At 41.8% G+C, this 21,482-nt stretch overlaps 1 long non-coding RNA gene across 3 annotated transcripts in view; it reads right to left on the bottom strand.

Annotated features, from left to right (window-relative positions):
* Window positions 1-21,482, bottom strand: part of LOC138287643 (uncharacterized) — a 144,341-nt gene that overhangs the window by 100,846 nt on the left and 22,013 nt on the right. For all 3 annotated transcript variants that reach the window (XR_011202260.1, XR_011202261.1, XR_011202262.1), the window contains exon 2: window positions 13,616-13,740. This is a non-coding gene — a long non-coding RNA (uncharacterized lncRNA). The remainder of the gene's footprint in view (window positions 1-13,615; window positions 13,741-21,482) is intronic.

Here is a 21,482-nt window from a genome sequence, read left to right as displayed (position 1 = left end):
TTGAACACCATTTCTCATATTTCAAGAAATCCCAAATAAGATGGTCGTCGCTGACGTGCATATATTCATGATGCCTATCCTTGAGTGGGTTTTCTGAAAAAATAAACCTCATTTAAAGATGACCACCACGAATGCGGGCATCCATGATGGCCATCTTTAAATAAGGTTACTGAAAATAAAACAAATTACAATCGAAGGTGGGCACCATGAATGCATACGCATCCGTGGCAGCCACCTTTAAATAAATGAATGAAATCGACTTGTCAGGATTCTATTCATTGATGAATAGCTTACAAGGAAATCTAACCAAACTAATGAAAAAGATGGATCTTTAATTCTTTACGAATGAATGTGTGGTTTGATGTGATGGGAGCAACTGATTCCGAAGCTTTGGCCCAGAATAGAAAAGATTCTGCCTCCTTCACATGCCTAAAGCAAGAGGCCAATGCCATGTTGTGAGATGCTGACCTAGACAGCGTGAAGGTGCATTGTGCCATAAGGGTTTGGATATGAGGTTGTCATCAGCATAGAATACATAGTCCCGCCATAAGGAAGTTAGGATGTTAATCAGAGACTTTATGTACATGTTGAATAAAATAGGAAACAGTGAGAGCATCCCTAGAAGCCTTAGCACATGACCAGGGTGGATCTGGACCAGAAAGTGGAATGGACAAGGGCCTGTCTGTGTACAGGTAAGAACAAAGAAACTTAGGAAAGTGAGGTGCTGCAGAGTACAACTGCTGCCAACTGGTCAAGATGGTATCAAACACAGTGGAGAGATCCAGCAGAATAGGCTCATTAGGATACTCAGCATCCCAACTCATTTTGATCTCAAATAGAACCGTGATCGGAGCAGTTTCTGTAGCCACGCAGAATCCCATTTGGGCTGCATCCCACAGTGTACAGATTTTCAGGTGGTTTGAGAGCCAATGAGCCAGGCATCCCCTTTAGATATGGATAGAGGAAGGGTGACTGGTCAATAGCTACCCTCAAGCATAGGGTCAGGATTTGACATCTCTCGTTTTCTTCCAGCAGCTAGGAACAATGCCTGTCGAGTCATTAAGCTTTGAAGATGGAACAGGAATTATTGCAGAAGATGTGGCATTCAGCATCATTATTGGGTGATGTCTGGAAACCATGATTTAATTGGAGGTGGCAGCTGGAGAGTTTGATATTTTTTTATTGGGTGAATCATCTCCACTACCTGAGACTGAGTTTGTGATTCCTATACTGAGTAAGGTGATAGTATGTGCTTCTAATGCCGTAATAAAAGAAATGTATCTTACTGGTGAAGAAGAGTGCAAGACGGACACACACCTCTTGGGCTGAGATAAGCTGGTTGGTTTTGTGAGCTCTCTAACTATCCGAGACATAGGAGAGGATGTGTGTGCTTCTTCCTTAAACAGCTTCTCAAAGTAAGAGGCTTTGGCTTGATAATGACTGAGCCTTAAATTATAGGCCAGGGAGGACTAGTAGGACAGTCTCCCCTTTCTTTCAACTTTCCACACTCATTGTCTCCCAGCCTTCATTTTGGCTGTGTATTACCAGGTGGCGTGTGTTAAGCTGTGAGTACGTAAAGTAGCAGACAGAACAGTGTGTCTAAAAACTGTGTTAATATGGTTGAGATACATTAATGGTACAGGGGTCCAGGTTGTTGGAACTCCTACAAGGCCTTATCACATTTAATTTTGGAACAGGCATGTTAATATACAATGTTAGTCCTAGAGGCAAGGTTACATGGATTACCAGTATCAAACTGAAGTGAGAATCGTCTGTCTAGGTCATGGGTAGGTTTGAGCTGCCCTTGATTAAGGGCTAGAAGAGACAAAGATTGGATTGAAAGCATTTTGTTTTGTGTTAAGATACTCCATTCAAAGACGGATGACATGGATACCACAAAAGGCATTACCAAAGTCAACAGGTTTCACAGCTGAGACCTTTTTGTTTGGTCAGTTTGTTTTGTATGAGGAAGCCAGTGAGTAGTCCTAGCAAGTCCAACTGACAACAACTCGCTGACTGCTTTCTCAAAAGTTCTGTTTCGGCATTGGAACAAAGTCAAACCAAGAACAATATGACTTTATTTAGTGAACAACAAGTTCAAGCCTTAGAGGCACCAGAAGCATGTAGCAAGGAGTCCCCATTAATATGGTCATAAAAAATTTTCTTCTTACCAGTCGCTATAGCAGAGCTATGGCCCCAAAGTATACTTTAGCAAGGGATTTCTGCTTATGGGCCTGCATGGCTGGCCAACTTCTTAAACTCCCAATTTTGCTTTGGAACATTACCATACCAAAGATAAAGTGTCTTTATCAATATGTGGAATACAACTCCAGTGTTGTGCATATATTATTCTGGGCTAACAGAACACAAAGACCTTTTAAAAGCATTCTCAATGTGCTAGAAATGTATGTATCAAAGGGGAGAGCTTGTTTCACTAAATCATCACTTTGGTTTTGCTTGCATTTATTCCAAGTATCTTAATTTGCATTCATTAAAGCCATTCAAAACAACCATATGACAGTTCTCAGTGAGGTCCAGCACTCCTCTATCTGCAGAAACTAAGAAAGCGGCGAGCCTGGTCAAAATATCTAAAATATCTCCACCCACAGTCAGCAGATAAATACTGAAACCCCTAGGGAAAATGTTAAACATTTTTGAGCTAGAACACATCTTTGCCTCACCAAGGTACCAACAGAGCTGTTAAATAACCTTATTTAGAGGACAGTATAAACTTTTTGCTCACAAGGACTACACCAGCAGGACTGTACTGACTGATTCCAATGCTTTGTAAAGGTGACAAATTTATAGCACGCATAAGTGCTTTATTAAAACCATTATTATAAAAGGGAGATCATAGGAATGGTTAATATTCTCTATGTCAAATCAAAGCTCACTTGAGAAAGTCTTGCAGTAGTTAGCAGGATTTAATTTGTCATCTTACTTGCATTCACAGCTAATATTCAGGCTGAAATTTCTGGGCAATGCCTGGCATTTAGCACCAAATGATTTCATTCTATTTCAAAAAGGTCACTGGTATCAGATCTGGACCTCAAGCTTTATCTCCACCATGACTCTTAAGCAATCTCTTTATTTTACCAACTGTGATGAGTTCAAGGGACATTCCACCAAACCTGCTCATAAGAAAACCATCAGATGGTGGATAAGATTTTAAAAATAAACCACCAGTATCATTCTACAATACTGGCATGGCCATAAAATATTTTCCTACAACAGAGTCAGTGACATTACTTAATTTTGCATCTGCTTTTCACCTTTCTTATTTTAAATTATTTCGTATAACCACCTTAATCCTACCCACATCATCTTTACCGACTATATATTTTCAGCTTCTCTTCATCGCTCTACATCCTTTTCAAACAATGAATATGAGCTGTAAAGGAGATTTCTTTTTTTTACTTGTATGGGTTTTCAAGGATGGCTGAACCATTTTAATGCTCATATCATAACTGCTTCTCTACTGTGGTGCTAGGATCAAGACGTGGCTCAAGCAATGGCAGAATTTCTATAAGGCATTGGGAAAAAAAAAATCTCCATTGTCACTTCAGTGAACATAAAGGACATTCTGTGTTACTATCAGCAAAATCTTGGGTAGCTCATTGTTTGAACTATGCAATTTTTTATATTGACTCTAAAGTTCACCAATAAATGATATTGATCACTTTCTACAAATTCAGCAATCACGCAATGACTAATTTAATCAGCAGCACTATCATCAAGTCTACTTTCCTTAGAATCTCTCAGAAGTCCTGAGTTAGTAGCATATACACCAGCATATCAGCTCATTCCTGGTACAGCGTAATAATGCAGACATCATGCAGCCCCTTGTAAATCGCTGATGTTGTCAATGTTTCCAACAAAACAATCATTGCTTTTAATTCTTACTCATGTGATTCGTTCAAATATATAGTACCATCTAATTTGATTAAAAGGTAGATGTCCTGAAGTATCTTATATATAACCATTTAAGATCACACTAGTTGTAGTTGGTTTTGTTGTTAGCCAAATCTGGAAGGTATACATCTAACTTTGGATAGAAATGAGTATCAACAAAAGGCATGTTCATCCATTTGGACCAAAAGTATAAAAGTCCAAACTATTCTATCCAGTCTATTGTTTCTCAACCTACGATGCTTGGCTGGAGAGAGGCAATTCCCTGCTGGGGACTCAATGAATTATCTCAATTCCTAGGAAATGTTGAAATGTGGCCTTAGCTAACTGGACCTTGGCAGGAACAGTAGAATGTTCCTAACCACCTGCAAGAAAACTTTTTATGCCTCACCCAAACTGCTAGTTATCAACCTACATTTCTTGCAGCAAGAGATCCTAGTCCGTTCACAAACGAGAACAAATGCTTCTCTCCCTCTCTCTCTAAATGTATCTCTATTTTCTCCCTATCTCTAGTTCTGATGTTCGCCCTCCTCTTTATTTTCCTATCTATTTCTCCCAATCTATCTCAGTAAAACAAGCCTACTTCTAATGGCATTCTAGTACACAAAAACACCACAAGCTCCAGTCTGAATAAGAACATTTGAAGAAAAATTCTCCATGGCCACGACTGCGAACAACTCTACATATAGGGCCATTAGAAGTGCGATTTTGCAGCCGCTGTGTTTTCCGCATATTTATGGATTTGACTAATTTGACACATAATCCATCCTCTGCAGGCATATTCTGCATATTTTCATAAAAGATGTTTCTTCTGCCTCAGATAGATTCAAGGTTACTAAAACCTCAGCAACATGTGTTGTCGTGCAGAGGTTGACTACTCACCTTTCTGTTATGTAGTGATGTGTTTGTGTGCTAAACTAGTACTAATAGGATAAAACATTTGTCCGGGCAGCGTTAACGCGTATAAACATGACAAAATAATGATGGAATACTATCACAAAATGTATTGCATTGCACCACATAATTTGCCATTCCTTTCCAGATAATTTAGTCAAGCCAGCCACAAAATGTGGTCCTCCCCTGCTGCATACTGCCAGTGGCCCTGCCTATGGTGTACCATGAAGTGTGTTTTACCACCAACTACTTGAGAAAGATCCCACACTATACAGGGAACGTAGCTTTGATGACTCCTCGCCCAACCTCCATGTGAGATCCTGCAGCTGTCTGACAAACTGCTGTAAACGCCTCCATTACGGAATCAGGCAAGTCACAATCGAATGTGGACACAAAAGCATAGCCAGAAGGTGTGTTACAACTGAGCCTAGGAACGTGAGGGGCTCATTAGCCGGGCTGTACTAGGGACCAAAGCATATTTGCTGAGCCCTTGACCACACCGAAAAAAAAAACACAATTCCTCCATGCCTTTCATAGACCTTCAAAGTATGTTAGCAAACGCCACACTTTTACTGAATATGTTTATTCGCAGTGAAATAAAAAAATCTAAATTAAGCATAGGATTACTTTCATCTTGTAGTCAGCTCTTTGCTGCCACGTTCACATAATGCTTAACTGTATAAACTGAAAGTCACAGTTAAAAAAATAATAATGGTAAAACGAAAATAAAATAGCAATGCTGCCTTTCTGGTTTGGTATTGTGAAGACAATAATGTCCTGTGTCTACAGTGTGCTCCTGGCTGTGTTCAACCCTCTAGGCGAAACCAGAGTATTATTGCTCAAGGATACTCTGTAAAGGTGAAATATACATATATATATATATATATATATATATATATATATATATATATATATACGGGTCCAATCACCCTATGCCGACCTCTCCATTGTGACCAATTAAAGGATGAGCGACATTAGCCCAAACTGCTAATCGGATGATGGAAACAATAACAAGGTTGTTTAATGGTTAACCGTCCACAGTGGTTTTTCCTGCATTACTTCCCAAGCTGTAGAAAGCAAGGCGGCGTTCTCGCTGCTTACCAGATACATGCTTAGTTTGCTCACGTCCAGCTTGCAGGAAGAATTCAAACTGCCATCATGCACTTTGTTTTGCCAAGATGGCAGCAGAGATCACCCCGCACTGCTGTGAGGTGAAAGGGGCATGCGAGTGACCCACCTCACACTGGCCTCAGCACATGTTGTGACAGGTGCACTTCCCGGGGCATCCGACAGAGAATGAGCGGCTTTGTAAGCGGTGAAAAGCGAGAGGTCTTTTCAAGCTGCATTGCGTGTTATCAGTAAGGTGCCTTATGCAGATAATTATTTTAATACACGATTACCTGCTATAAGGTTGTCAGAGTCAATAAATATTAAACCGGCTAAAACAGGCCACAGGGCTGTTTCATGTTGTGGCAGCTGTGAAGAACTTAAATATTTTAAATGGATGCCAAATTCTGCTAATTCATGAGCTTTCAGTTAGTGGGGCATGCGCCCCCCCCCCCAAGTGCAGGTTGTACTTGAAACAATATGTCCTCTGTGGATGAGACTAGTAGTAGGCCGATCACAGGCTGATCACCAGACAAACCAGATTACTATGCAGTCTGCAAATCTGGATTATAAGAGTTACCAAAGCCTAGGCTTCCATGTAGCACAACAAAGTGCCTGCAAACAGACAGAAAAAGGTGAAGGGCCTCATAATCCCAATTTAGGTGCAAACAAGTTGGTCATGCCTGAGGTGGCATTAAAGGTAGCCTGGACATACTGCACATTTGCCCCACAAATACTTAACTTGTCCGAATTTGTTGCAGTAATCAGTCTGAGTTTTCAAACTCTTACAGAGAGAAATGTGTGCATTACCTTGTTTCCCCATTCCATGGAGTTCAGCTCGGAAGTGGGTAACTTGGGTAATGAAGGGGTGCAGTGGTACCTCCACACATATCAGGGCACATCCAATGAGGCCACTAAATGGAAAAAATACAAAATCACATTGAGCTGCAGCTACAATCCAGAATTACCCAAGCTTGTGTGCTTGTGCAGCAAGTCAAGCCACTTCACAGGCACCTGGAGGGAGATGCACCAATATGGAAATAATACTCATTTTTTGCACCCAAGTGGCACTCACACACACTTATCCCAGACTGCACATAATCTCTTGCACCACTCACTTGAGCACCGGAATTAAACATGACGAATACTTAGGACAGACCATTTCAGATCATAACTCATTTCTCAGGTGACTGTCCTGTGGGGCAGGCCCCAGAGCTTGATTAGCAGGGAAGGTTACAGGCTACTGCCTTGGAGGATATGGACTTTAAGGGAATGATAAGGGAGTCAGTCGCATTTTATTTTCAAACAAAAGGCTGTCACAGTGGTGGAATGGGAGGCGTTCAAAGTGTATATTAAGGGTTCATGTCTAAAACTAACTATTGGCTTTGCCAAAGCATTGATTAGGGAAATCAGTTCACTAAAGCACGAGAGAAAAATCCTAGAATTTAAAGTACTATCAGATCCAGAACTTCCACTGGAGTTTAAACAGGACAACACATAACTCAGCTGGAGAGACTCATGATTATAGGCAATACACGACACAGGAACTCTGGGACGGCAATAGGGAAGGCTGTTTAGTAGCGAAACTGGCCCAGTCAGACACTTACAAGAGTTGTCCTTGCATCTCTCCACACATCCATCGGGACCACAATGCACGCACCACCGTACTAGACACCCATGCTAGTATCAACATAGTTTTAGCAGAGCATTAAGCGTACGGTATTGTGAAATACAGGATAGTAATATGTGAGCATTCATTAGAGATGCAAAGCTATGTACTCTGTCCCCCAAACAGGCTGAGCAGTCAGTCCATTACTGTACAAGAGATTAGGCCCATGAGTCAACAGCTGGTTGCTGGTAAACTCCTAGGGAGTGATGGACTCCCATCAGATTTTAATGCTACACATATGGCCCTCCTGGGCCTGCAATTGTTGGCTCTATACATTACAACTAAGGACAAGGGTTACGTAGCACCTACAACTAGGCCCGGCATTATAGTTCTAGAGTCTAAACAACCCAATGACACTCTAAATGTCACAGAAATGTAGAGAGACGCACAAGACTCTCCACTCCACTCTATCGCCCTTCTTGTTCTCCCTAGCGATGGAAACACTTGTCAACATTATTAGAAGAGAAGAGTCAAAGCTGGGGGAGGCACTGCAGGGAGTCACTGGTGTGATTTCTCTGTACACAGATGATGTACGGCTACATTTAAAGAATGCCGAGCACTGAATCACCAGGCAAATGTTTCATGTTTAAGGAGTTCAGCGGCTTGTCTGGGCTAGTGAGCAATAAAAATAAGTAGTGTCTTTTTCCGCATATGAAAAATCGCAAACGACTGCTCTTATGCTGCCACATTACTTCTTCAGTGGGAGGAGCACACCTTCAGATGCGTAAGTGTACAGGAGTACCGAGGTGACTAGATGTCATTGAGGTCAACATCTATAATGGGTATGGAGGTAAAAAACTAGGCCACCTTCTGGAAAAAAACTACCACTATCAATAGCCGGGAGACTAGCGTTATGTAAAATGGTCCTGTTACCTAGACTATCCTATTACTTCACTAATTTGCAACAGCTATTCCCTATCTCTTGGTAAAGTACTCATCACTTTACTAAATAATCTGATATGGGGGGGCAGCGGTGCTTAGTAGAGGTCCAGAAACTGCAGTTCCCTATAATGGAGGGAAGTTTGGGTGCTCTGGACTTGGAGGCCCTGACACGGTTGGCAGTGGGATGGTTCTCAGACCCTGTCACTCATAAAAGTATGCACCATAGGAAGGCCTGGGGGCACTGCGATATGGCTCACACCATCCTAGATGGGGGATGAAAGATGGGGTCAGAGCCTAAACTCAGACAGATGCTGCAGCATCGTTGGAATAAATGCATCACACTTTCCCATCTGAGACACCGCTATTTTCCCTTGCTAGATTTTGCACATCTGGACTGAAGATGTGAAAGGCAGTTTGATCTCAGACAGGGGTGGTCCTAGTTGGCCACCAGTAGGACTACAGTTAATTGCGTGAACTTACCAACTTGAGGGAGGAATACCCTGTTCCAACATGGCAATTACTAACATATGCAACACTACTCAATACCGCAAGACAAATATGGGGATGCAAGCAGGGCGAACCATCGACCTATAAGACCTTTCTGCTCTTGATTGGCAGGGGAAGAAAGTTAGTGACGCTGTTATACACGGCACATGATACAGCAAGCGTTGAGTTTGAGGTGGAATAGGTTGAAGCCCTGTAACGCACAGTCAAGGTCTCAGGAACATAAGGTTTAAACTCCTGGAATTTAGTTATATTCACTGCACTTAATTTGCCCCTTAGTGTCTACATGCAATATGCCTGATCATACCCAACACTTGCAACAGATGTTGTCAGAAGGCTGCAGATGTCTACCACATGATACAGGCCTGCTCCGAACCTGAGGAATATTGGAAGAAAGTGACAAACACCGTACGCTTACTGATAGGTAACCCTCATCTCCTTAAACTACAGGTCTACTTACTAGCCTCATAATACAACTCAAAAAGGCAAAGTCATATTGTAGATTCACTTATCTTGGCCTACTGCTGTGAAGAGACTGACTGCGATGAGCTGGTATTCTGAGCAGACTACAAAGGTCTCTTCCTGGAAGGCAGATCTACATTGGTGGATAACAGCTGCAAATAAGAAGGGATTGGATGCCACTCTTACCACATGGACACTCTTTTATTACAATGACCCGTGAAAAAAGATGACCACCTACCTTAGATATTCTACACAGTTACCGTGACTTGGAAGAAGTGTTCTCCAATGCCCTAGGCAGACTATCAACGCTCATTACACCTGCATAACTTCAGGATGTCATATGTACAAAACTCAATAAAAACTATCTTAAAAAATACTTTCAGGTGGGTCAGTAATCTGTGGTCTACATTTGACATCCAGTAGGGAATAGGAAGACTGCCCCTTGGAGGCAAAAGTGCAATCAGTACTTGATTTTGAAGGACCTGATTTAGATATTGGCATACGAGCTACGCAGTAACAGCGGTGATGGATTTCCCATCCAAAGAAATCTAAATTCCATTATAGTCTATGAAATTTAGATTTCAGCAGACGGGGAGTAACTTGCCCACCAATACCTAAATCAGGACCCGAGACTAAGTTGTGGGCATTCCTAGGCCTCCCTAAGTACTACTAGAACCTAACTATAGCTGTTTTTTTAGACAGCCATGACATCCAAGAAGCAGCCCAAGATTGGGAGATGGACTGAGGAGAATCAGAAGGCCTTTAAGGACCTAAGGGACACATTATGAAATGCACTAGTCTTGAAGGTCCCTGGCTATACTGAGCCCTTCTCTTTACATATTAATGCTTCTGCAAGGGAGCATCGGTAGTTTCTGTCCAGCTCGAGAAGGAAAGGAAGCATCCTGTTGTCTTTATTAGTTGCAGATTGCAGTTTACAGAGCAGAACCATTCTGACAAAGACAAAAGGTGTTTCGCCGTAGTAAGGGTCCTTCATCGGTTCAGGCCTTACTTGTTCAGCACCATATTTGTTGTCTAAAGGAATCACAAGCCAATCAAGTGGATGATGGCTATGAAGGAGGAAAACCTCAAGTTGCTGAGGGGGTCAACTTCTTTGCAGTGATTCAACTTCACGGGGGAACACATGGTGATGAAAACAGAATTTCCTGATGATTTTCCTAACTCCATGATTGGGAACCCCCAAGTGGCAAAGTGTGTCCTAGGACATTCCCAGGGTGCTGGCTGTAGTGGACTGATAGTGGTGGCCGCAGCAGCAAAATTATTGTGATAGTAGGAGAGGGTTTTTTCCTGTCATCTGCTAGGGAGAGCAGCATACTTACCTCACCCATGTCCACCAGAGCACTACAACCAGGTCCTTCACTCATACATGTAGAAAATGGATATCACCTGTGTGTATCTTACTTGTGCATATGGCACAAGTATAACACTGTGTTCCAGTCTGTGCTTACCATAGTCAAGTGATACCTATAATGGAGTGTTCGAAGTGGAGCCCAGAGAACAGATATGAATGACAGAGCTTTTACCTAGAAGATTCCAGGGATCCTTTGTAGTGGATCAGGAAGTGTATTAAGGAAAAGAGACAGAGGGCCAGGTTGAATATGGAAGTTTCCCTCTGCCTTCCCTGGCCCACTGTCCTCTGTAAGGGCCAAGCACACATGTTAAAAGTCAGTGAAGTAGGACAGCCTCTCTTGCCTCGGTGCTCTTGCTGCGGGTTGCTCTTGACAGGAGACTCCCAGATTCATCAAACCTTCCTGCTCACACTTCATGACGAAGTCCATAGCTGGACTAGTCAGCACTGAATAAGCAAAAGAACAGGACTTCTCAGTACTGGATTACGTAGTGACAGGTTGAATGAGTGGTAGCTGATTACGGAATAGAAACTTAAGCCAGTGTGTCAAATTTTATTTTCTTGAATCAGGGTCCCCACATGGTGGTGACAAAGAACTTTTTGAGCTCCAGGGTGACATAACTACTATCAACTGCCCTTGCCAGGTTCAGGACTAGTGCTCTCCAAAACTGTCAGGATAGGATGCATGAACCCTGGAGAGAGAGAGAGAGAGAGAGAGAGAGATTGCTTAGAGAAGAAAATGGGTGATCTTTCACGGGAAAGATAATTATAAAAAAGGAGAGGAGCCATGAAGGACCCATGGTGGGAACAGACAAAAATGACTGCTACCACTTTCGAGTAGGATCTGCACCATTCTGTGAGGGGGAGGCACGGGGATCCCGAAATGGTCCTGCAGTAGAATCGAACTGCATAACCCTGGAAAACACTGCAGCAAAGAATGCAGTGTTCCAGCAGGATCCTGCTCGCTGTCGTGAGTGGCACATTCCAGAGTCAGGAGTCCTCCTGCTTTTTCTGTGCCTGAAGCAGCAAAACGGATGTCAGACATCTGACATTTTAGTAAATTTAAAATGGTGAACCATTCTTCCAATAAGAGTGTTTCTGGATCTCCTTAAGCATATTTGCTATCGATGAGATAATCTCCCCTATCAAGGTCCAAATTGGCTCTGACGCCTGCTGAGGTTAGAACATGAGGGCAGGAAATGCATAGGAGCAGATCTGACATGTCCATCTAAAAAAGCAGTGTAAGGCTGTCCTTTGTTCTGCCAAGTGCGCCTGTATCTTCCCAGATGGCTAATCTTTGCTAAGTGACCTGTTGTTAAATTCACATACGCTTTCCTGGACCCATGTCTAGGTTTGTGGCTCAGACAGCAGTTACTGCTTTCATCATCATGTTAGATGTTCAAAATTGACTGCAAAATAAATTTTGCTAGCATTTGTTCAAGCAAAGATGCAAGTTAAAATTTTAATTATACCATGCCCTGTTCCTGGTATAGTTAGTTTCATCCCATTCAGGGAAAACAGCTTTTGGACATTTAGTCTTGGTGAGGGCACGCCATGTCAAATAAACAGTGTGCCACTTTTTTTATGTTAGATAACCTGCACAGCGGGCATGCAAGATGAACTTCAAGAATGACTTCTTAATATATTTAAAACAACTATCAAAATAGAAATTCCTATACAGCACAGGCACGTTTCCTTTCTTTGTATCACTGAAGGGCTTTTAAACTGTTGACCGGGGGGGCACAGTGGCGCTCCTGATAGGCAAGCATTGACCGTCCATGTCACAGGTGCATTTTCTGTTGCCATCTACTGAGGTCTTACAGGAAAGTTGAACAGAGTACTTTTTATAGTGCTATTTTTTGGGGCAGACCACACATACTGTGGCACTTGAGTAGTGTCCTAATACCAGTATCCTGAGATGGAGAAAAACATCCAAGGTGACCATGCAGAAAGGCAGATTTACACCATATTGCTTCAGTTACACAATTAGTTTGATTTGTAACAGCGACCTTTCACAATAATGTTTTTAAACGTTTTAAATTCTAATATTGGCTATGTTTTGTGTACAATTCTTGCTAAACTGCTGGTGAGATGGTTAATGTCAGCATTTAAAATCCTTCTACAAGGATACAGGATAAAATAATAAAGCTTCCCATGTGGGGCCTGTATAGGCTACTAGAACGTAGAGCAAGGCGTTTAGAAAAGAGAATCCCAAATCCACATTACATGCCAGCGTTGAAATTAATTAGGAATGTATGCCTACAGAAATCTTCAATGATAAGACAGTGACCTTTCAGTTCAGTATCTTTAATTGCAGAATAACAATTGAATAAAATGTTCATAACAACATATCCGACATCTACTATTAAGTGACTGGGGCTCATGTGCATTGAAACAAGGCCTATACATATATATATATTTGTTTACAAACGTAGGGTAATATTACATAGATCCCAAATACTGGGCTCCCCACTGGTTTGCACAATTGCAAATTTCCGTTGCTAGCATAGATCTAGCATGGAAGAGTACGACTGAGAGCACGAGTCTCACAACAAACGCGGGTGAAAGGTACGCAAGATATTTTCATCTCTCCAATAGACGGAGGTGATGCGGGGATTTTGCATTAGGAAGTCCCCATTTTCAGGTAGGTGGTCCCCTCGTGTTGCATGCATAAAACGTGGAGTGCTCATGAGTATCAAGCATGCTAAGAGCAGTATATGGCTGCCGTAATTTAACCTTGAATTACATTTGATGTTTTCTTGATATAGGGAGATACTTCACAAAATGGCTCACAGAACCTAAGGCATTTATAGTCTAATTACCTGTTCGTACATGGTCAGGATGTTCTTTGCTCTTTTTTCCGATTAATCAATAATGTCATGCCTCTCCATTTTCCTCTTCTGTTGACTCGCTGTCAAAATGCTGCTTTTGGACGACATGTCTGGTGCTGCATAAAAAAACAAAAAAGAAGTAAAAAATGAGTAATCAGAACTCATTTGTTTATAGGAAAGTGTTTCATGTTGAATTATTATATATATATAAGATATATAAGATAAGATATATAAGATATATATATATATATACACAAATACATTGTTACTAAAACACATAAGTTGAGATGAATGTGCAAACATTTTGAGAAATTGTGAATGATAATGCTTCTGTATAAAATTACTGGTCAAAAGGAGATTACAACTACAATGAAATAACAACGAAAAACATATGCAAACAGCAACATGCTTCTCTGCCAGCGCTGCACTCTGATGTTCTCCAGAGCAGCGCAGTAACTCTGATGTTCTCCTGAGCAGCGCAGTATCTACCAGGGATTGTACAAAGGCAAGTTGTGTGCTAGACATTTCCTGGTGGGGTGGACGGAGCAGTGTCAAAGGAGCTGCCCATGGACGATCACAGACATGCATGCCGAGATATAGAGAGGATAGCCCCTCGCAAGCTGTGAAAAGTCTCTGCTTCTGCAACCAAAAGGTATTACGCACACTGCCCCAGAGGGCTGCAGATGTGCTTGCTTCCCGCTGGGATAAAGTTAGCAGCACACTCTTGAACAAAGTGCATGGTTTACTCAAATCATGTGCAAAAAGATACTCTATCTGGACTTTGTAAATGGACTGCTTTCTTCCTACAACACAAATCAGAACCCTACAGAAGTTACTGGCCAGGAGACTTTATTAAAATCCCTGTTGGTCATTAACTACAGTGGGTATCATTGACAAGTGTGTCTTAAACAGAGAAGAATGGACCTTGCCACATAATTTGGCCCCTCACTGCCATATATCTCTAGTGGTCCTGGCTATAGTTTATTAGGCAATTTGTAATAAAACACCAATCACTAATATAGTTTTCCAGAAGCATGGTGGTCAGATATCCCTGAATGAATAAATTCCTGGGTACTGTGAGTCAGAGGAGAGTAGAAAGATGTTGAAGGAAACTTCAGTAGTGCAAACTTCCACATCATCTGCTGCAGAATTGATAACTACCAGTATCAGTCGGAAAGATATCCATAAATAAAGGTACCAATAACCAACAGTTTGACATTAGTCCTGAAATCTAAACTCCTCCACCACAGGACGTCAGGGAAGAAGTTGCTTATGGAATCAAGGAAGTTGCATCAAACCTGCCGTAAAGTACTGGGCTTTAAGGCAGGATGAGTGCCCATACCTGTTGAGGGGCCCTTTTAACATCCCTATGTATGGAAAAAAAGACAGGACTGAAACTATGTATGGGAACTTCACGGCTGACTAGTTTATATGATGTGCTCTTAAAATGAATAATTTAGATGGGACTATATTAATCTCAACCGATTCAGGAAAGCAAAAAAGACTAAGTAATTGTCACTAAAGGTAATTCTTCACTGACGGCGGCTGTTGGAGAATCAATACAGGATTGGCTGTTCCGGATATCCGAGGTGCGGACTTTGAGATAAGAGAATGAAAATGAGGCCAAATAGGTGTGATGTTGGCTTGGAATCAAAGACTGCACTTAACCATCATGTGCCCAATTGTGTTTTTCTTTTAAACGATGGGACACAGGGGCATGCGTGGAGCAAGTGTAAACACAACTTAAGCACAGCAGGAAGGTAACGCTAACCAAACAGAAAATCCACTTGTTGAGGTCAGCAGTGTCCATCGCCAGCTACAAACACCAATACAGCGGATCCTTTTATAAACAATATAAGACAAAAGGAAAATTACAGCCAGGCCAAACTGGGGCTTTTCCTAAAGTAATCTGGGAGTATATCCTAATATCCAATCAATTCGTTGGTGCTCAAAGGCGGAGTTGGCTGCCTTACAACCCAAATTATAACCTAAAGACAGGGTTAAAGTCAATATAGTAAACAGTCCCGAGCACTTCAGAGTGTGAAAAGAATTTTCAGTACGTCCAATTAGGAGACTTAATAATACTGATGTCCGTTTTATTTGCTCCACAATGCCTCATCCAATTTTTATTTACATACAGTCTTTCAAATACAATGGTAATTGCTTCATACGGCCAGCCTACATGTGTTTTCGTCACAGCGGGGTTCCCGCCTCCGACCTCCACAGGGCTGAAAATAAGAACATAACAACATATCATGGTGAAGTACGGATACCCAAAACATGGTACCTCACCCACCAATATTTGCTGCGGCCAAAAGAAGGTAAGACTTTCAACCCAGTTCAGAAACATTATAGAATCAACATAGGTCCAAATTTAAGTCAGTCTTGCTTGTACAATACTATGAAATCATGTCTCTCCTTCATGAAAGAGATGAAACACTGTTTGAAGTATTTGGTTGAACTCTCGTAGGGCACAGGAATTAAAAAAGCTAAAGCCTTTTTTCTTCATGCACAGCGTGTATGTTGATTCCCAATCTCTCCAACAGATTAATAGATCTGAACTTTATCTTTCCGTTTCATGAAAGGCAGCACCTATTCCTTTCCTTAAGCTATTTCTAAAATCCATATGTCTTCATTACATTTATTCGGCCATTCAATATGAACTACAGAAGAGTAATAAACTTTGCCATGTTAGGTGACCCATGGGAGAGTCTTGAAAGACTTCATTCATTAACAACAAACAATATTTAACCATACCTTTCCCGTCATTAACATGCAGCACATTTCACACGTGTGGACTGGCAAAGTTTGTCATTTGACTTCTCGTGTTCTCTGTCAGTGTACTTCAACAATCGGGAGGTTAACGAGGCTTATGCTTCACTTAATGTCTTCAGAAAGCCTTGGTGTTCGAGGGGGCTAGCCGGCGTATTACAAGCCATTGAGTAATTGAGGCTGCAGATTTATAAGGTGGCTCTGGCGGCTTATCACTGCCAGATGGCATGGGCCAAGCGTGCCACGGTTCCCAGCCACGAGCTGGATACTGTATGCTGACTCTGCATCTTTCCAAATAGCCTCCGAGAGAAGCAAGGAACGAAAATATACGAGGGTAAAAATATAACTCGCCAAAGGAGAGGTGTGTCACATATAATCAGGAACTGGGCTAGCAAGATAGGTCTGTCACTCATAATCTGCTGTCCAAATACTTACTCTAAATCTGATTTGCCTTGCATCTTTGGCTTTTTCAACCTTCAACCTCAAGTTGGAACAGTATTTCTTTGAAGTCTGAGATATATATAGCAAACACAGGAAATTTAAATTCCCACTGTCCCAATACATATAGCAGTAAGACAGCATATGAAACACAGGAAACTTTCCATCTCTCATTTTCCTTTTATAAGTTATTATTGTTTTCTTAAGTGCTTGTATGCCAGCCGTTTAGGTTACTGTGGCGCTGTAGACAAAATCAACATAGTGGATACCTGGAAGAGAAAGTTTTTCAAAAAACCTTCAGAAAAGAGATCAATAGTGAAGCAGATGGTGGTTCCTAACAGAGGTTTTCTGAGAGAACAACAAAGTACACGCAGAATGTCTGTGTTGACTGGTATTTATATAGCATGAACCCAGCTATGATGCAACAGAGCTACACACATCAGGAGACGACTTACAAGATTGTGAGCAGGGAAGTCACACAAATGCATTTTAGACACGTTTAGACTGGAGAATAAGTGATTTGCTGAGTCTAGCGTCAAGGCCAATATCTGGAATGGAATCTCCAGGTTCCAACTGCGGCTGCTTGAGCTACTAGGCCGCTAGGCCCAGGCCGCGGAAATGAGGCAGCAGTTACCGTAAGTGGTTGCAAAGGAAGACTCTGGCTCAGCTTACCAGACAAAATGATGAGGCAATGTCGTGGTAAGCTCAAAGCGGTGTGTGAGGGTCATTTCCAGTGAACGAACAAGAAGGCAGCAGAGTTTTTGTGATGGTGTGTCAGATGAGATACTAAGGACTATCTAGATATATGCTGCTAGCTTAATTAAGTCTGAGTATATCCAATGCTGGAATGCCCAGTATTGTATTAGTAAATCTAAATAGTCATCAGATTTGGTTCTGCAGCCTGCAGTAGGTGAAAGGAGTGTTTGTAATGACTGCAATATTTAGACTTAAGATCAGTTAAGGATAGAGTAGTACCCTAAATGTTTCCGTCTTTCTCGGCACACAGAAGTCAATACCCACATGGAGATGGATGTTGATGCATTCTTCTTCGCATGTGTAGCTGCCCAACAAACTGTCAGCTCAATTAGAAAAGCCATTTTTAAAATTATCATTGTTGTAGGAAAACTTAACCTACAGATGTGTACATCATCAAAATAGATTTAGAAACCAACACAGAATAAGTGGTTCAGCTTACCCAGCTGTAAGAGTTATATATTAAAAATTGAACTTGACAGGCAGCGCCCTGAAAGACTCCATGAGTGTTCCTATTTTCATTTATAGAATATCTAGACAACATTCATACCCTTATCTGTTAAAACTACTACATCTCAAGTAATCAATTAGTCTGGTAGAAAAACATCATGTTCAGTAGAATTTAAGTAACAATATAGGCACCATATATTTTTGTCTTAAAACGTACTCCTGAGGTTGTTCAGAACTAAAACGTACTCTCTGTGGATGTTCAGAACTTTTAGGGTTAAAAATACACAAGTAATTTCTTAGTACTAACTAAGCCGGGCTACACCAAAAGAAGCATAGTAACTAGGGCTTTGTATTAAAAGAACTTAAAAACAAAACTGCATGCATGCCTCCAATAAAACTTCCCGTTAAAAAGACACTGGCTAATGATGCATCTAAAACATCACAATGCAATGACATAAACCAACTTATTTCATTTTTAGTAAAAATCTTATTGAAATAACATTTGGCAAAATATCTCAGTTAATACTTATTAAATTTGTCTTTGTAACTAACCTCTTGAGCAGATTTTTTGTTCAAGCCCCTAAAACCCGTTAGAAGGACTTATTGAGACGATATAGCAAGATGAGCTTAGTTTCTAAATGTTTTGCGAAAGGGAGCACCATCCAATGCATAAATAACCCAACATTTAACTATTGCCACACTGCATTAGTGTTTTAGCTGATTGATAGTAGTAGCAACGTGACATTTTCAAGGGTTACATCTGTCAACGATTACGTCTATTCTGACTTCATATGCAAATGGCTGACCAAGTGAACACTGCAGGATTAATGTACAATGACCAACAGAACACCACAAACCACGCATTTTCACATAAACTTCAGCTGAAGAACCATGAAAGGCTACAAGAGTTATGAAGAGGTTACAGAGCCTGTAGCATAGGGTCCTTTAGACTGTGACATGGCGACATCAAAGTGTTTTTCCACAGCTATACAAGTTAAAGTCTCAGACAGATGCCAGGATATGCCTAGATTGAAGCAGCTGATGTCCCACGTATGCCGATACTCAGTAGCGTAACAGTGTTACTAAAATCAGGTATGCCACTTTCTAATTCATGTACGGAACAAATATAATCACGTAAGCCAATGGTTATTTTCCTCAGTGTGCCACCAGATTGCTGCTCTTCATTGCAGAAAAGGCTGAACTGTGGTTCATTTAGTAAATCTGGCAAGTGTTCTGGGGAAAATGGAAAGAACAGTCTCTCCCTCACCCCTTTTACCTCCAACCCCCTCCCTGGACTGGCACAAGGGGGTAAACAAGATTTTAAATTAATTTTGGGCTGAGACAATAAGATATTAAGGCTGGGTTAAGTGACTACTTTATTTTAGCGCATGATCATGAAAATAACTTTAGAGTTTACAGATTTGCCTAAGGTCACTTTTCTACCATGGGATGCTCTATAAACATCAGGTACGAGTTGGCAGGAGTAGCAGCTGATGCCCCTCTGCTTCGGCTTGAAACCCATGGCCCCTGACAATCAGACAATGTTTCCTTTTGCCACTGTGTATGTTTTGCACACTGTAGGAGTAAATTGAAAATCAGAGTACAGCGCGTAGTAAGAAGGATTTTAATCCAGTGCTACCAAGACAGAAAAGCAATCAAGGACATACTGCATTCATTGTTCTAAGCAGCTGACCATGTACTTACTGTACAAAACTGGTGGCTGTGATGGGCGATGCCACTGGGCATGGGGATCGCAATGTGACTACTGAGCTACAAATCCCCCTATTCTCAGCTATCATAACTCTCTTATTTACGTTTGCTATGCGTCCTCCACAATATCCTACCGTAACCCTCATTATTCTCTCCAACCCTTCTTTTCTGTCCCCCCTTGTTGTGTCCTATTTCTCTAATCCTCAATGGGGCTCATCTGCTCTGGAAATGTTGGCATGACAGAACAATAATGCTTTGGTTGAGGGCTAAAGTGGTTCTTAAAGGCCCTGAACGAGAGTAATAGGCCCGAGCAGCGGGTACAGCCCGGAGCAGAAGGGCTATACAGCTATGAGAACATACCACCCACTAAGAGTAGAATGCTCTACAATAAAAAGGGAGAAACTGAAAGACAAACATTGGACTGGTGGAGCAGAAGACTCTTGCCAACCATTTTAGGCCAGGACCCACTCCACCCTCTTCAATGGAGCTCCCAACACTCCGCTGTTCCACAACGGGTTAAGAAAATGACATCTGCTTTTTAAAGAAATAAAACTGCTCATTTGTAGATCAAGGGGAGACCACTCGAGTTTCCTTTCTTCACAGAGTGGTGCTCTATAAGCACTTCACATCTGTTGAGAATAAATATCAACTTGTGCACCAAATTTCAGGTACAGGGTACAGTGGGCTTGCACTTTGAGTAGTGAAGTGTGCAATTCAACCAAGTCTTTTAAGTATCAGACCTTCTGTGTTTACATTACTGTGGTTTGTTTTATTTGCTTTTCTTGAACATACTTCTGCTTTGACTTTAAATAGTCTTTAGGGCCTAACCGAGAACAGGACACAGCAGTGTCTGTTAACTTTTCGGAGCACCTGTCTGCGTTTCTCTTAAAGCTGCAGTGCCCATGTGCGCGGCACGATTAAGGGTGATGGAAGGTGCTGTCTACGACACTTTTTTGTGTGGAAATAATGTGTAAACTGTAATCGAGTAAAAAAAAAACTATCAGCCTCGGCAAATAAAATTCTGTTAAAGTGTAAACTCGGCAGTTTGAAATGGTTTTCATACTGGGGTGGGTCGGTTAACTCATTATACACTGAGAGGGACCTGATTCCACGGTCTGGCGTTAGGGAAAAAAGGAAGTTTGAGCTTTTACTCAGCGATCTTGAACAAACATAGTAAAAAACAATAACAGCTCATTAGATATGACCTTTTACCGAACACTGGCATACAGGTGCGCAACATACAGGCTAACGATTGGCCACTAGCTACTACAGGCACTGCTGCACAAGGACCAGGAGTCAGACAACCCTCAGTGCGGGAGGCACGGACTGACGCGCCGGAGGGGGCCTATCTCGCGGAGACACAGAGTGATGCACCCGTAGCAAGCGCCGATGATGCCCCATGCACCACGGAGGAGCGCTAGGTGTTCTGCCTCACAGGCCAATGGGTGCTGTACGTAAGGTCAGAGCTGAGCTCTGCATGCTAGCAATGCTAGATGCATTTCCACGGTTTAGGGCTGTGCGGCCTCTCGGTGCACAGAGTGACGTGCACAAGAGGCCATAGGGTGACGAACTATTTGGGGCACATGGCAAAGTCACAATTGTCTTAAGTTGTCAGCATCTCATTCATTCCCGTGTGTTCTCTGTGTTCTAGCATACCAGGTTATAAGAGCACAACCACAAGGCCCAGGGCACAAAGTTAAGGATATCAGAAATGGATAAGCTGCTTATGCCCGAC

The sequence above is a fragment of the Pleurodeles waltl genome, chromosome 4_1, assembly GCF_031143425.1.
Source record: "Pleurodeles waltl isolate 20211129_DDA chromosome 4_1, aPleWal1.hap1.20221129, whole genome shotgun sequence".
NCBI classification, from domain to species: domain Eukaryota; kingdom Metazoa; phylum Chordata; class Amphibia; order Caudata; family Salamandridae; genus Pleurodeles; species Pleurodeles waltl.
The sequence above is the reverse complement of the archived record's forward strand: the minus strand, read 5'-3'. Positions and strand labels throughout refer to the sequence as shown.